Source organism: Lolium rigidum, chromosome 4 (genome assembly GCF_022539505.1).
Source record: "Lolium rigidum isolate FL_2022 chromosome 4, APGP_CSIRO_Lrig_0.1, whole genome shotgun sequence".
Lineage (NCBI taxonomy): Eukaryota > Viridiplantae > Streptophyta > Magnoliopsida > Poales > Poaceae > Lolium > Lolium rigidum.
The window spans coordinates 241,994,409-242,010,737 of NC_061511.1; the positions used below are offsets into that span (position 1 = coordinate 241,994,409).

At 44.7% G+C, this 16,329-nt stretch overlaps 1 pseudogene; it reads right to left on the reverse strand.

The window, feature by feature from the left end:
• Positions 1-12,873: 12,873 nt before the first annotated feature.
• On the reverse strand, positions 12,874-15,911 carry LOC124648495 (annotated as a pseudogene).
• Positions 15,912-16,329: the final 418 nt, after the last annotated feature.

Here is a 16,329-nt window from a genome sequence, read left to right on the forward strand (position 1 = left end):
TAGATATTTTAGGGGATTTTAAGAGGCCATATAAGTGGAGGAAGGCCCATTTAGGGGTGTTTTTGGCCAACCCTAGCTGGTTGGACGAAAATCCCTTCACTTCCCCCATATATATCCCTCTCGTAGCCGTCATTAGAACTTGGATTTTGATTAGATTAAAAGTTAGCCAATTGTTGCAACTACGTGTACTTCTTTTGAGGCCAACGCCCGTAACAAGACCGACTATTCAGTAATCCCACCATTATCAATCAAGCTTTCATCTCTATTCGCAATATTTTGATTGCATCTTTAGTTCTACTTGTTCTCGATTTCAGGTAGGAATTAAGACCCTTGCTGGTCAGGCTGATCGTGCTTCCGCAAGATCAGTAACTCCCGGAGATTGTCCTAGCGATTGCATTGGCGCACGAGCTTTGCACGTGTAGTCGGATCGTCAAGCACGAACTCCACCAACAAATCGAATTATCCTCATCTCATCGAAAGATCGGACACCTTTGCCCTATCAACACTCCTTCATGGTATGTGATTGTTGGAAGGCACCCGAGGATTCGGTTAGCCATGGCTTGTGTAAGCAAATGGTTGGGAGGAGTGTCATCCATAAATAAAGAAAAACTAAACTAAAGTACATGTGTAAACAAAAGAGAAGAGGGATGATCTACCTTGCTCTGGTAGAGATAACGTCCTTCATGGGAGCCGCTCTTGAAAGTCTGGTTGATGAGGTAGTTAGAGTGCCCACTACCATTCGTTGACAACAACAAACACCTCTCAAAACTTTACTTTTATGCTCTCTTTATGTTTTCAAAAACCAAAGCTCTAGCACAAATATAGCAATCGATGCTTTTCCTCTTTGAAGGACCTTTCTTTTACTTTTTATGTTGAGTCAGTTCACCTATCTCTCTCCACCTCAAGAAGCAAACACTTGTGTGAACTGTGCATTGATTCCTACATACTTGCATATTGCACTTGTTATATTACTCTATGTTGACAAACTATCATTGAGATATACATGTTACAAGTTGAAAGCAATTGCTGAAACTTTATCTTCCATTGTGTTACTTCAATATCTTTACTTTAAATTATTGCTTTATGAGTTAACTCTTATGCAAGACTTATTGATGCTGTCTTGAAAGTGCTATTCATGAAAAGTCATTGCTTTATGATTCAGCTTGTTTACTCATGTCATTACCATTGTTTTGATCGCTGCATTCATTACATATGTTTACAATATGATCAAAGTTATGATGGCATATCACTTCAGAAATTATCTTTGTTATCGTTTTACCCGCTCGGGACGAGCGAGAACTAAGCTTAGGGATGCTTGATACGTCTCAGACGTATCGATAATTTCTTATGTTCCATGCCATATTATTGATGATACCTACATGTTTTATGCACACTTTATGTCATATTCGTGCATTTTCTGGAACTAACCTATTAACAAGATGCCTGAAGTGCCGGTTCTTGTTTTACTGCTGTTTTTGGTTTCGGAAATCCTAGTAACGAAATATTCTCGGAATCGGACGAAATCAAGACCCAGGTTCCTATTTTCACCGGAAGCATCCAGAACACCGGGAAGGACCGGAGGGGGGCACCGGGCCCCCGGACCATAGGCCGGCGCGGCCCGGGCCACTGGCCGCGCCGCCTTATGGTGTGGCCACCCCTTCGACCCTCCTGCGCCGCCTCTTCGCCTATATAAAGCCTCCGTCGCGAAACCCCGAGGCGAAGAACCACGATACGGAAAACCTTCCGGAGCCGCCGCCATCGCGAAGCCAAGATCCGGGGGACAGGAGTCTCGTTCCGGCACCCTGCCGGAGCGGGGAAGTGCCCCGGAAGGCTTCTCCATCGACACCGCTGCCATCTCCACCGCCATCTTCATCACCGCTGCTGCTCCCATGAGGAGGGAGTAGTTCTCCATCGAGGCTCGGGGCTGTACCGGTAGCTATGTGGTTAATCTCTCTCCTATGTGCTTCAATACAATAATCTCATGAGCTGCCTTACATGATTGAGATTCATATGATGATGCTTGTAATCTAGATGTCACTATGCTAGTCAAGTGAGTTTTACTTATGTGATCTCCGGAGACTCCTTGTCCCACGTGTGTAAAGGTGACGAGTGTGTGCACCGTGTGGGTCTCTTAGGCTATATTTCACAGAATACTTATTCACTGTTGAATGGCATAGTGAGGTGCTTATTTATATCTCTTTATGATTGCAATGTGTTTGTATCACAATTTATCTATGTGCTACTCTAGCAATGTTATTAAAGTAGTTTTATTCCTCCCGCACGTGTGCAAAGGTGACGAGTGTGTGCACCGTGTTAGTACTTGGTTTATGCTATGATCATGATCTCTTGTAGATTGCGAAGTTAACTATTGCTATGATAATATTGATGTGATCTATTCCTCCTACATATGCATGAAGGTGACAAGTGTGCATGCTATGTTAGTACTTGGTTTAGTCTTTTGATCTATCTTACACTAAAGGTTACTAAAATATGAGCATTATTGTGGAGCTTGTTAACTCCGGCATTGAGGGTTCGTGTAATCCTACGCAATGTGTTCATCATCCAACAAGAGTGTAGAGTATGCATTTATCTATTCGTTATGTGATCAATGTTGAGAGTGTCCACTAGTGAAAGTCTAATCTCTAGGCCTTGTTCCTAAATATCGCTATCGCTGCTTGTTTACTTGTTTTACTTGCGTTACTACTGCTGCGTTACTCTTGCTTGTTTACTTGTCCCGGGCAAAGCACTTTTCCGGTGCCGTTGCTACTACTTATTCATACCACCTGTATTTCACTATCTCTTCGTCGAACTAGTGCACCTATTAGGTGCGTTGGGGACACAAGAGACTTCTTGCTTTGTGGTTGCAGGGTTGCATGAGAGGGATATCTTTGACCTCTTCCTCCCTGAGTTCGATAAACCTTGGGTAATCCACTTAAGGGAAACTTGCTGCTGTTCTACAAACCTCTGCTCTTGGAGGCCCAACACTGTCTACAAGAATAGACGCTCCCGTAGACATCACTGCCCATCGGCGACGGCATATGATTCCAAATGTCTCATGTTTTGGTGCAAATGGTCAGCATCGGTGATGCAAACGGTTGACGGTGGTGCTACAAATGGTCGGCGGTGGTGCTGCAACGGTTGGCAGTGGTGTTGTAAAAGGTCGTCGACGGTGCTACCAAGAGTGATTGGCGGTGCTGCAACAAGCAAGTGACGATGCTGCTAGCTGGACTTAGGATGTTGTCGATGGTGAGCTAGCGAGTAGTTCACTATGCTACAATAGTATAAATCTTTTGCTACATATGTTTTGTGGTTCTGCTACTTTAGTATATTTTTGTTGCTACAAGGATTCTGGCGATGTCTCCAGTGAGGTCGACGTTCGATGGATCATTTTTATTTACTCCTAGTCGAACTTTTTTTTGCTTCAATGAAGCATAAGTGGGACTTTTTTTTGCTGCGATGAAATAAAGCCTAAACGAGTCACAACTCTCCTTCTATTTTAGTCGAACCGTTTTTTGCTTCAATGAAGCAAAAGCGGGACTTTTTTTGCTGCGATGAAACAAAATCTGAAGAGTCGTCGCAACTCTCTTTCTATTTTAGTCGAACCGTTTTTTTTGCTTCAATGAAACAAAAGCGGGGCTTTTTTTTTCTTCAATGAAGCAAACGTGGGATTTTGAGCCAAAACTAGACACAAAAGGCGATCTAACGGTTCAAATTGGTTTGATCCAACGGTGGAGGACCCGAAGGCTGGGGGGTTTGCAGCATCCGGAGGATCCTCAGCTCTTTCCTTTAAAAAAAGTTAAGACACTTTTTTAGAAAGCAGAGAGTAGTCTTTCCTTCGGGGGGTGGGGAGTCTCTATATGCTATATATATATATGTGCGTTCACTGTAATGAATCGGTGGGGGTGATCTCTGTATTTTGTTCTTTGGCTTTTTATAAAGCGGGGTTCCGGCTCGTTCTCTAAAAATGTCTAAGTACATTTTTTTGAGGTTTTGTCGGCGTTTACATTTAAAGTTGATGTAAACTATTGTGAGCAACCTATGTTCCATGCTGAATACGCCGTTATTCCACCAGAAATCACAAATGTAGCTCCGGCCACATGCAGCCTTTTTTTTGAAAAAATCAAAGGCCGCATTTTAAAGTTCAAAAGAAACTCACATTAAATCTACATGTAGACACTTTGCGTTCTAAAAACATGCAAATTTTCAACTCGAAATACCTTATATTAGGGGCTGTGCAAAAAATATAAAATCTGGTATATACAGTAGTGAAAAGTGCAGAATTTTAAAATCTCAAATCTGTCTGTTTGTCGAGTTCAATTTTGCACATTGGTAGAATATAACATTGTCTACGTCCAGGTTAAAAAAAGATATTTATGAAACTTTTAACTTAAAAAAGGAGCTACATGTAGTAATGGCTACAAAAAAACCATGATCGTTATTCTGCCCATAGAAATAACACCTTACACTAGTAGAAAAGGGGGCTTCCGTCCAACCCTTTAGTACCGGTTTCCTTACGAACCGGTACTAAAGGGTGCATTAGTATCGGTTGCATTGTCTAGGCCCCTGCAACCTTTAATACCGGTTTGTGAAGGACCTTTAGTACCGGTTCGTGTCACGAACCGGAATTAAAGGGTTGGCGTCAGCCGGAAAATCTTTAGTACTCGGTTCAGTGACACGAACCGGTACTAAAGGGTAGACCTTTTGTACCGGTTCGTGACACACACACCCCGCCCTCGTGGATAGCCTTTTTTTTGCTTTGTAAAATACAAATAAAAATGATAGAAAATTCAAAAAATAAAATGTTTTCAGATTCTTGTATGTTATGCACTCTACTATTCGGTGAAATTAAGAAATTCGAATTTTGACTATTTTTGTAAAAAAAAGTTTGAAAATGGTAAAACCACATTAACTTTTGCATACGACGTCGAAAAAAAAACGCATAATATATCAAAATCATCGTGGGAAAAATTTACCCGATTAGCCCATTTTTAGATCCTCAAAATTTCAAATGAAAATATGAAAGCAGGAAGATTTTAGGTTTTTTCCAAAAATTTAGAATTTTATATATTTTTTATTTTTTAAAATTCAAATTAATAATTATATGATTTTTTGAATCCTAGAACATTACTATTACTTTTAGTAAATTATAAGATTTTCAAATTTTCAGGTTTTAGGTTTGCAAAAAAATATTAAAAATTCAAAAAATAATTAAAATAATATAAATTAAAAAAGTTAATTTTATTTATTTATTCAACATTATTATTACATCATTACTTTTTTTATTAAAATAATTATTTGCAATACAAATAATAAAGAAGTGTGACATCGACCAACATGTTAATAGGATTGATATGATACTACTATCAACAACATACGTGCGAAGCACTTGGAAGTGGGACGGAAAGGAACTCAGAAGTTAAGCGTGCTAGTGTTGGAGTAGTGTGAGGATGAGTAACCGACCGGGAAGTTTGACCACGGGTAAGTAATTTGACTAGAGATTAAGTGTAGTTAGAGACTAATGGAAATATTAGAAATTCTGAAAAAAAATTAAAAAAAGGAGTGAAAAATAATTAGAAAAAAATGGATAAAAAATGGATAAAAAATTAAACGAAATAGCCTTTAATACCGGTTCGTAACACGAACCGGTACCAAAGGTCTCCAGCCCCGCGGGCTCCACCGTGTCCACATGGAGGCACCTTTAGTACCGGATCTTTAGTACCGGTTCCAAAACCGGTACTAAAGCCCCTTTGGAACCGGTACTAAAGGGGGTTTCTCTACTAGTGTTATGAGCAGATACATCTAGTATTCTACTTCCTCATTCTCATAGGGTGCCAAAGTAATATGCGCCGAGGAAACTCCTCCCCAAAGGCTCCTCGGCTATATGATGGTCTTTGCCAGTCCGATCACGTTCATCCATATGACAAGGTAGACAAAGGGGGTGCCATGCACGGAGGGTGGTGTCATTGTTGAATGTGTGGTTTTCTGGTCGGACCGGTATTTTTTGGTTGGGTCCGCCCAGCTTGTAGGATCTGGTCCGCGGTCAGTATCCTTGGTGATAAGCGGGCCAGGGTGGGGTGGGGAAGGGGCAGGCGATGATGACCATGGAGTAGCACTAGTATAAATGCCCTATCTCTAACCATGAGTATTACCCAGCTGTCCGTTAGATAATAGTATAGTCTAAGCCGAAGTACGATCCACATTATTTGATGCTGAAATGGATGTATCTACAACTAAAATGTATTTATATATATTTATATTACCCTTAAGTAATATAAATCGGAGGAAGTACCATAATGTCCAACTGTAATAGGAAACCTCTCAGGTATGACCGACTACTAATAACCGACAATACAGTCTATTGACTGACATGGTAAACCCAACTCTTGGATATTTGGATGAATAACGGACGATATCTTGGATATTTGGATGAATAACCGACGATACTCTTGGACTAATACTCAACTATCATACTTTCAGAGTCAGTAATCATCTGTTGGAGCCAACGCTTTATCCGTGACCTTCGGTTGACCGGCGACCATATTTTCAGCGTCGATTATAAGCAAAAATAGCTAGCGGTATTAGTAATAATAGATGGTTTCACCCTCGGTAATATGTTTCAAATGGACGACTCGGCATTAGCGATGACCATGACAACTAAGCTAGTTGAGATGAAGCTACCCATATTGAGGAATTACGCATGAGCAAGACTCAACCGTGTAAACTCAATGATGGAGATTCTCTACTTTGTGAAGTTATTCTAATACAATATATGTTCTTTGGTCTTGGTTGTTAATTTTGAAATATTTTAAAATGCTATTATTTGGAAATTAATATTGTTGACCTGAACCACACTTTCGTGTTGTACAACGACATCTTGCGTGACTAATACTCGGTGACAAGGCAAACATTTCAGACATACAATAATCTGACGAGGACTTTACTACCGTCGGTAAGTTTATAAAAGATGGTGTGGGTGGCCTCTCCACAAAACTAATCCCTGATGGTTTGTGTACATGATCGGTAACTACACTAAATGATGGTTTGTTTCTACTCTTGGTTATAACTATACTTGAACGGTAAATGTATTGTCGAATATTAACAAAACTAACAGGACATGGTAGCCGCTGAAAACTAAACATCTAACATGAACTGCCGGCTATATAAGCATCGCCAAGGGTTGTGGAGTGGCTCCTGAACAAAACATGGCTGACATACCGCTCCCCGTCAGATTGTTACCATCAACAAAGACAATACCCGACAGTACCGTCGGCAACTTTACTATTGGCCGACCGAGCATAGACGACGAGACATATCCAACATCACACTATTGGTCTAAAGATTACCCAACGGTGAAAAAATAGCCGACGGTAATGTGAGACCCTCGGCTAAAAGGGGATATCTAGTAGTGTGGGGTAACTTTGCATGTCGAGGCGTCCACTCGTTGTTGTTCCCGGGAACCATCTTCTTCCTCCTTGCGCGCCACCTCGCCAGACTGGTTGGTGATAAATTTATAGCGTGAATCCAGGGTTTTTGCGATGTGGTGCTTGGGTAACTACAATGCCAGACACCCCGGGAGCGGTGTGCCATGCAGCCTAAAGTCGCACGGTGGTTCAGGCGTTGTGTCCCATGTATTGCATGACCTTATACAAGCCTAAGGGATGTGATAGGGGAGCCGATGGCCACTGCATCTATCTTCAATTCATGTATCTCGCTCTTTCTTCCATATGTGATATAGAAGGTCACAATGCTGCGGGGATCTATCATGGTCCTTAAGATAAAGGTCATTAGTCAACAAATTTCTTGTAGTGCAGACACTTGGAAAGTTGAATTTTTTTAGTAAGCTCTCCTCTCTTTACTCAATATGGTGGGGTAATAGCATGGTTGCACACTAATGAAAGCGGTGTTGGAGAAGTTGTATACGAGGGGTGTGCTGGCAGTGATGGCCACTAAGCGGGGTCACTTAGGTTTTGGCGATTTCCACATCTGATGCCATTCTTCGGGAGCTATCTTTTGGCTCCTAGCACATCCATTCACCCGATTTAGTTGGTGGGTGAAGCGTGCCTCCTTGGTTTATGCGCCGTAGTGTTGGAGATATGCCCAAGAGGCAATAATAAAGTGGTTATTATATATCTTTGTGTTTATCATAAATGTTTATATACCATGCTATAATTGTATTAACTGAAACATTGATACATGTGTGTTATGTAAACAACAAGAAGTCCCTAGTAAGCCTCTTGTATAACTAGCTTGTTGATTAATAGATGATCATAGTTTCGTGATCATGAACATTGGATGTTATTAATAACAAGGTTATGTCATTATGTGAATGATGTAATGGACACACCCAATTAAGCGTAGCATAAGATCACGTCATTAAGTTCATTTGCTATAAGCTTTCGATACATAGTTACCTAGTCCTTCCGATCATGAGATCATATAAATCACTTATGTCGGAAGGGTACTTTGATTACATCAAACGCCACTGCGTAAATGAGTGGTTATAAAGGTGGGATTAGGTATCCGGAAAGTATGAGTTGAGGCATATGGATCAACAATGGGATTTGTCCATCCCGATGACGGATAGATATACTCTGGGCCCTCTCGGTGGAATGTCGTCTAATTAGCTTGCAAGCATATGAATGGTTCATAAGAGACCACATACCATGGTAACAAGTAAAGAGTACTTGTCGGTAACAAGGTTGAACAAGGTATAGAGATACCGATGATCAAACCTCGGACAAGTAAAATATCGCGTGACAAAGAGAATCGGTATCGTATGTAAATGGTTCAATCGATCACTAAGTCATCGTTGAATATGTGGGAGCCATTATGGATCTCCAGATCCCGCTATTGGTTATTGGTCGGAGAGAAGTCTCAACCATGTCTGCATAGTTCACGAACCGTAGGGTGACACACTTAAGGTTTGATGTCGTTTAAGTAGATATGGAATATGGAATGGAGTTCGAAGTTTTGTTCGGAGTCTCGGATGGGATCCAGGACATCACGAGGAGTTTCGGAATGGTCCGGAGAATAAGATTCATGTATAGGAAGTCATTTTCCAAGTTTGAAAATGATCCGGTGCATTTATGGAAAGTTCTAGAAGGTTCTAGAAAAGTCCGGAAGAAATCGCCATGGAAAGTGGAGTCCCGGAGGGACTCCACCTTGCATGGCCGGCCAAACCCTAAGGGGGAGGAGTCCCAGGTGGGCTCCACCTAGGTGGCCGGCCAACCCCCAAGGAAGGGGTGGGAGTCCCACCTTGAGTGGGATTCCCCCCTTGGGTAGGTTTTGTCCCTTTGGTAGGTTTTGGTTTCGGGTCTTATTCGAAGACTTAGATACCAACACTTGGGGATTTCCACCTATATATACATGAGGAGAGGGAGGGAGCCGACCACTTCAAGCCCTAGTTGGCCGCACCCCTTGTTGGCCGGCGCCCCACACCCCCTTCTCCCCAAACCCTAGCCTCTCCTCCTCCACATAATACTCCCGCAGCGCATAGGCGAAGCCCTGCCGGAGTTCTCCACCACCACCGCTACCACGCCGTCGTGCTGCCGGGATTCCGAGGAGGATCTACAACTTCCGCTGCCCGCTGGAACGGGGAGGAGGACGTCGTCTTCATCAACATCGTACGTGTGACCGAGTACGGAGGTGCTGCCCGATTGTGGCACCGTCAAGTTCTTCTACGCGCTTTTGCAAGCGGTCAAGATCTTCTACGCGCTTTTGCAAGCGGCAAGTGATCGACTACATCCACCACGAGATCTAATCTCGTTAGGCTTTGGAAATCTTCGAGGGTTAGTCTCATGATCTTCTGGTTGCTACCATCTACTAGATTAGATCTTGGCTTGTGTTTCGTTCTTGCGGTAGGAAATTTTTTGTTTTCTATGCTACGAATCCCATCACGTAGTGCCTAAGTAACTGCAGCGCCACACGACAAGGGTGGGGGTTCCCATGCGGCGTAAATTCAAACGACGGTTCGGGCGTCGTACCCTACAATGGGACCTTATACAAGGCTAAAGGGATGTGATGGGACCCGTGTTAAAATAGATAGCCTAGCCGATTACCCCATTAGTTCGGACTTTTAAAAAACTTGGCTAGTGCATGAATTTGATATGTTATGAGAGCCCGGAGGTCTCAAGTTCAAACCTCGGCTAACACACCATTTAATCTACTCAAAATAGTTACACACCACGATTATCCATGCTTAGTGTCTTCCCGTTTGTCTAGCCTACACGGTAGGGGGAGTGTTAAAATATATAGCCTAAAACTTTCCATCAGCTTCATACTTTTAAAAAACTTGGCTACCGCAATAATTGAATAACCCGGTGGCCACTTATGTTGTCTTCCATTAGTTTGTCTCACTCCTTCTTCCATGCGCTTGGAAAGTTGTATTTTTTAGGAAGCTCTCCCCTCTTTCCTCAGCATGGTAGGTGAGTGGCGCAACTGCACACTGACAGGAGCAGCGGTGGAGAAGTTAGAGACCACAATGTCCTATTTCGTTGTTCCATCATCCCATGGAGGGTGCCAGTAGATGGAAGTGTTGTCGGGTTCTCAGACGATCGAATGAACGTGTGATGTTTTCATCGTTCGATGAGGACTCTCAGTCCATGTCAAACAATTTATGCGGAAGCTTCTTTGGTGGTACAGGGTTCTAGCCCACCACCTCGCCCCTCACAGGATTGTGCGTATGGCGTGCTTTGTCGCGTTTTGCGAGGGGTACCTGCTCATTTGGCTTGATATGGGCCTCTAGTGATCCCGTTTCTTCCTCAAGGAGAAGGAGATGAAGCGGCCCAATGTTGAATAACGGCCGTCATCTAGCGCGTGTCTAAATACCCGACTTGGAATTTTCTTCCTATCCTGGGGTCCTCGAATGGGGACCTTTTTCTACTACTAGGAGATACCTCCACTGAGAGGGGAGAAATCCTTCCTCCGTTTGGGGACGGGGGGTTAGGCCAGCTGGTGGGGATAGGGTTGCACGCGGCTGCACACCGAGGTGGGCCATGGCATCGAGGTGCCTCTTTGGCTATCGAAGGTCATCTTCTCAGTGTTAGTACTTCAAGCAGTGGGTTCCGTTTGCGTAGTTATATATACTCCGGAGGGTCAAAGATCATGCATCTAAAAGTCTTGAGCCTTGGGCGGTAAGGCGGTTCTAGCGGTTTCTTGTAGGGAGGATCATGCAACTCGAATCCTTCTGAGTAAGATCCAGTCAGCGGGGGTAGAATTGTTCTCGTGGAGATATCGAAGCCACTCCATGGGGACGACCTCACAAAGAACCTCCCGTTCGATTGCCGCCACATGTGTCTCTGGAGGAGCCCCCAAGCTAGCTCCATGTCGAGATCCCCACATGGGACTATTAAATGTTGCTAGATGTCGAACTCTTGTAGGATTGCTTACACGATCCCAAGTCAATTCTGCTCTACAGGTCGGAGATGGGTTTATTTGTTTGGAAAAGGGGCTTGGTTCAATAGGTTTGGATAATGGACACGGTGATGATGATGAAGAACTTCTCTTATACTTTATTATCATTGGTATGATCACAGGATTGTACAAGACTTGAAGATGAACTCGGACATGCTTATAGATGCACCCACCGGCGCTTCGTGGCTGCCACTCTGTGCGGGGCCGCTTGAGGTATACTGGGCCAAATTAAGCCATTGGACCAATCATTGTTGACAAATCAAATGAAGCTAATAGCTGAAAATACCTTCTAATGCTATTGTTTTTAGTTATGAAAGACCGAGCCATAGCCTGGTTTGGTCCCCAAGAGGGTCCGCCTGTAGATGAACCTGAAGAGGTTTACATATTGGATCTAGGGTTTATGGCTATAGAGTCTACGACGACGACTAGGTGTAGTGTTTCGACCTCATCTTGATGAATGAGCTTCTGTATATATAAGCTTTGGTGGTAGGAGTCTCCATGTTACAAGCTAGGTCTTCGTAGTCATGCACATCATGTTGATTTCGTGTCTTGGTTCGATGTACGTCAGGTCGAGGGAGTCTTCGGGAAGTCCGAATGTACCACAACAAGGAGGTCCGTTGACTTTTTTTTTTTTTGGATGAAAGGCTTCACGTTGTTGGCGTAATGAATATCGTGGGATGGAAGGGATGCGATCATGTGTACTTTAAGGGTGCGGTCTAACTCCACTTATATCCGACCCTACCATTATGCCGCCATGTCGGTAACAATGAGATGACCAAGTTAGGACACCAAGATAAGATGGAACGTGCTGCACTTGGGTGAAAATAAAATAGATGGAACATAGATGAAACAAAATATAGTAAAACCTAAGAAATGTACAATAAAATAGATGGAACATAGACGAAACAAAAGCTTCATGAAATCTCTCATTCGAGAATGACATAAATTGTTTATGCCCGTTCCTTTTGTCAGAAATGCAAAGTAATACATGAGTTTTCCATGTAAAATAAGTAGCGGATGAAACCAATGGGTAATGAATGCTGCCATAGCACTAGCAGGCGGCGTCCAAATACTATGCCACCCCGCTGGTTAGACAAACAGCAACGGCGTTTAAAAAAATTAACCACCGATATTTTGGCCAAATACCGGTGACATAGACTTTTAAAAGTGGGTTGCCACTATGTTTCCTCCTATAAATTATTTTCTACAGCGATGTCATGCATCATTTATGGCATTTCCTTTTGTTAAGAGTTTCAGGCTTCACTGAAGCAAGTAACTGACACCACAAATTTGTTAATATCCGTTCTTGCTACCTCCTCCGTAGCCCCGTTCTATATTAATTGTGGTTGATTTTGCATAAAATTAACTACATCATCTATAAGCCAACAACTAATATGGAACGGAAGAAATACGAGATTACATCAACAATGTTACTTGATGCGTCCAACTGAAGTAGCTGTGTCATACGAGAACGTCTGTCGGGTGGTGGTGACTGGTGACAGTGTGGTGGTCGCACCCTTGGGCGCCAATGTCTGTGAAGGCTGCCACCAGCATCGGCACGAGTTTGGCAAGCGCGATCCTGAAGCCGAGGGAGCACGACAGCTCCATGCTCCCATTATCGGCAGGCACACCTTCCAGCAGGTACGCCTGGCATGTGTCGAGCACGTATCTTCCGCGTCGGCGAAAGTGATCCCTCACGAATTCCTCAAATCCTTTTGGCGTCCGACGCAGGAGGTGGAGGGCAGTTCGGAGAGTGAGCAAGAAGGCGTTCCCGCTGTAGGGCAGCGCGTTGCGGCGACCCTCAGGCATGCCGACCAGTCCCTGGTAGCCAGCCTCGTTGTAGTATGGCTGGTCATTGAGGACGAGAGCCTGGAGGGAGACGACGACCTGGAGGATGCTTGATATAGCCGGCGACCACACTCGGTGCCCTCGCCGCCAAATGTGTTGAGCAAACTGAGACATACGCGACCAGACTCGTAGAGGTTGGGATTAAGGCGTAGGCCGAAGGAGTGATAGAACACTTGCGGTGGCACGGCGGGGTAGGATGGCGGCAACTGCAGGTCGAAGAAGAAGAGCCCGTCATGGTATGGTGTTCCGCTTGCGCCAACCATCACCACCCGTAGCAGGTCCATGCGGTCCTCGAAGGCATGCACGTAAATGGTTTCTGTGCGCAACTGATCGATATGTTAATTTCATTCATCCACGTATTATTATGCACGTTTCAAACCAACCTGGGGCTGGTGCCATCGTACGTACCTGGTAAGCTGTTCTCTAGTATTTTCCACTCCTTCTGCACGGTCTTGACCCACCTCCTTCCGCCGCTGCTACCCTGTAGTTGATTTGGCAAAAGGAAGAGCATATATACATGTCAAAAGGAGAAAAAAGATGCATACAGGTAATGGGGAAAAAGAAGAAGGTAGTAACTAGTCCAAGTCTTGGTGCATGCACCTACCTCATGCGTGGTGTCAATATAATGGTGATCCGGATGGCTCTTCACTACATTGAATCGTTGGAATTTAGACAGATCATCGTCTGCAATGGCATCTCCAGACTTGATCATCACAGTTTGGTCATATTCTTCGTCGCTATCATCATCTCCGTTAAGATCTTCCTGTACTTCCACATTCTGAATGGCTGCAGTAAGGACATCTACTTCATCCGCTGAGCCGACACTGCCGTCGACCATGCCGCCTTCGACTTCTGTAGCATCTTCTGGATCATGTTGTTCATTGTCCTGTAATTGGATATAATTAAGATACATCAACACTAGCTCCAAGGGTACTTCATAATTACCAAGGTCCAGGGTTTGGAGAGTTAAGTTGCGTGTGCATGAGATAATATTTTAGTACTCTCGTTTAGGTAGATACATACTGCTTGAGGAGCATCCACGTCCGCCCACTCAAGTTGCGTGTAGTGTTCCTTGTGGACAACACTGATCTCATGGGGTAATACCTGAGACTCATATGGAAATTTAGCAGTTAGTAATTCAAGCATATATAGATGCACATTGGAGTAACAGAACATGTCTGGCCATGCAAATCATACCGTTGAGGTGCTGCTGTCGCCCCACTCGACTTGGACGTGGCCGTCACGAAGGTCAACAACGCGCCCTACCCATGAAAGACTGCTCGAGGCGCTCATTGCTTGTGGTTGCTGCACTACCGGTGTACTTTCACTTACATTTGATAGCAGACGAACGACGACGTCTCCATAGAAAACTGAGTGGTCAGGGTCCCTTCTCAGATCATATGCACTTACGATATCGTCGCATTCGACCTCCCAACATATGGGCGCCGCCTTGAACCACGACACTTTCACCATTTGGTCTTTGGAAGTTTGGCTTTTGACGAAACCAATGCGCCTTGTTGTTGATCCACACACGGGGTCATCTCCAGTACCATCTACCGCGGCGGCATCGATGAAATCATCACCGGCAGGTGAGTTGTCAACAACATACTGCCCAGGAAAAAATTGAGTTCGTTCGTGAAACTCAAGGGGTTGATGACCGTCGACCGTGCCATATGTTGTCGCGTGCCGTCCTGCCACAAGACGTCGACTAAGGTGTTGGTGTTGCCGACAGTCATGGTGGGTGGTGGCGCCGTCGACTCTGAACTTGTGTATTGTTGCTCATCATGGTCGTTATTTTCTTGTGTATGAATAAGAAAGCAATGGTCGGCTAAAGCCCACGCGCAATCGGGATCGGAGCAGAAATAAGTCAGATCGCCAGGGTTCTGGTAGGCCAGAGGGGCGAGCTCCTGGAGAAGTCGTTGCTCGATGCCATGTTCAGCAGAAGCGATCCAGCAGACAAGGAGCCCGGCCATCTCCACTTTGGTCACCTTCCCTTCTTGGCGGTCCGGCTTCCATTGGCCGTTTAGCCACTGCGCGTCTATGAAGATGTCCGACGAGTCACGGGTGATGACGACGGGTGCCCCGGGGTAGAAGGCGGTGTTCGTCTGGGGGCGGTAGTTACGGTCCTCTGCCAGTTCTATCTTCTTCCACTCTGCATCCGTGACCCTGCAGACCGCGCCGTCGTCGAACAATACGTCGATGTCCAGGGATACTTCGACCACCCGGCCCAGCCACTGCCCGGACACAACGTAGTCGCCAGGGCTAAGCGCCCGGACGCGCCGCACGCCGGCCGTCGGCACGCCCATTACAACCTTTGTTGGTTGGCAGCGGCTGTTCAACTGGACGACACCGAGCATTGTGGTGACACCGGTTACGACACCGATCTGGCCACCCTTATCAGACGCCGACCCGACGATCTGGCCGACGTAGAGAGTGCTCCTGTCCATGACGGCTATGTCATCAGCCTTCTTCATCACCAGTGATCCGTCGATGCGGAGCACCGTGAACGTGTCAGCGTCGTCCCCGGTCAACTGAAGCACCAGGCCGCAGTCAAGGACCCTGGAAATAGCACGCTCTGGTGTGAAACTCAGCAGGTCCAGGGAATAAAGATCGGTATATGTCCTGACGCCCTCCTCGTCGGCGGCCACCATCTTTACTATTTCTTCTCGACGATATGTATAGGTGTCCCGTGTCCAATCGATTGGCCTGGTAATATAGTTCTTGATACAAGACCGGCTTGTATCGAGCTATATATATATAGCCATGCGATTAGATTTGTACATACGCTTCCTAGCTAGGAACGGTCGGAATTCCAAGTCAAAAAAGAAAAGAAAAGGAAAGGTCAGAATTCGAGTCGAGGTAGGATTAGATACGGAGCAAGAGTTCTTTTCTTTGAGACCCCCGGTCTTACGGCCTCTTACTAGAAGGGTGGCCATCCCAAATGCGAGTGCATCATTTTTAGCACCGTGTGATCTATAGAAAAATCTCTTAAGGTATAATCCACCGAAACAAGAAATCTCACAAGGACAAATTGAGAATCAAAATTCTACAATGTTTTTGGCATTTTTT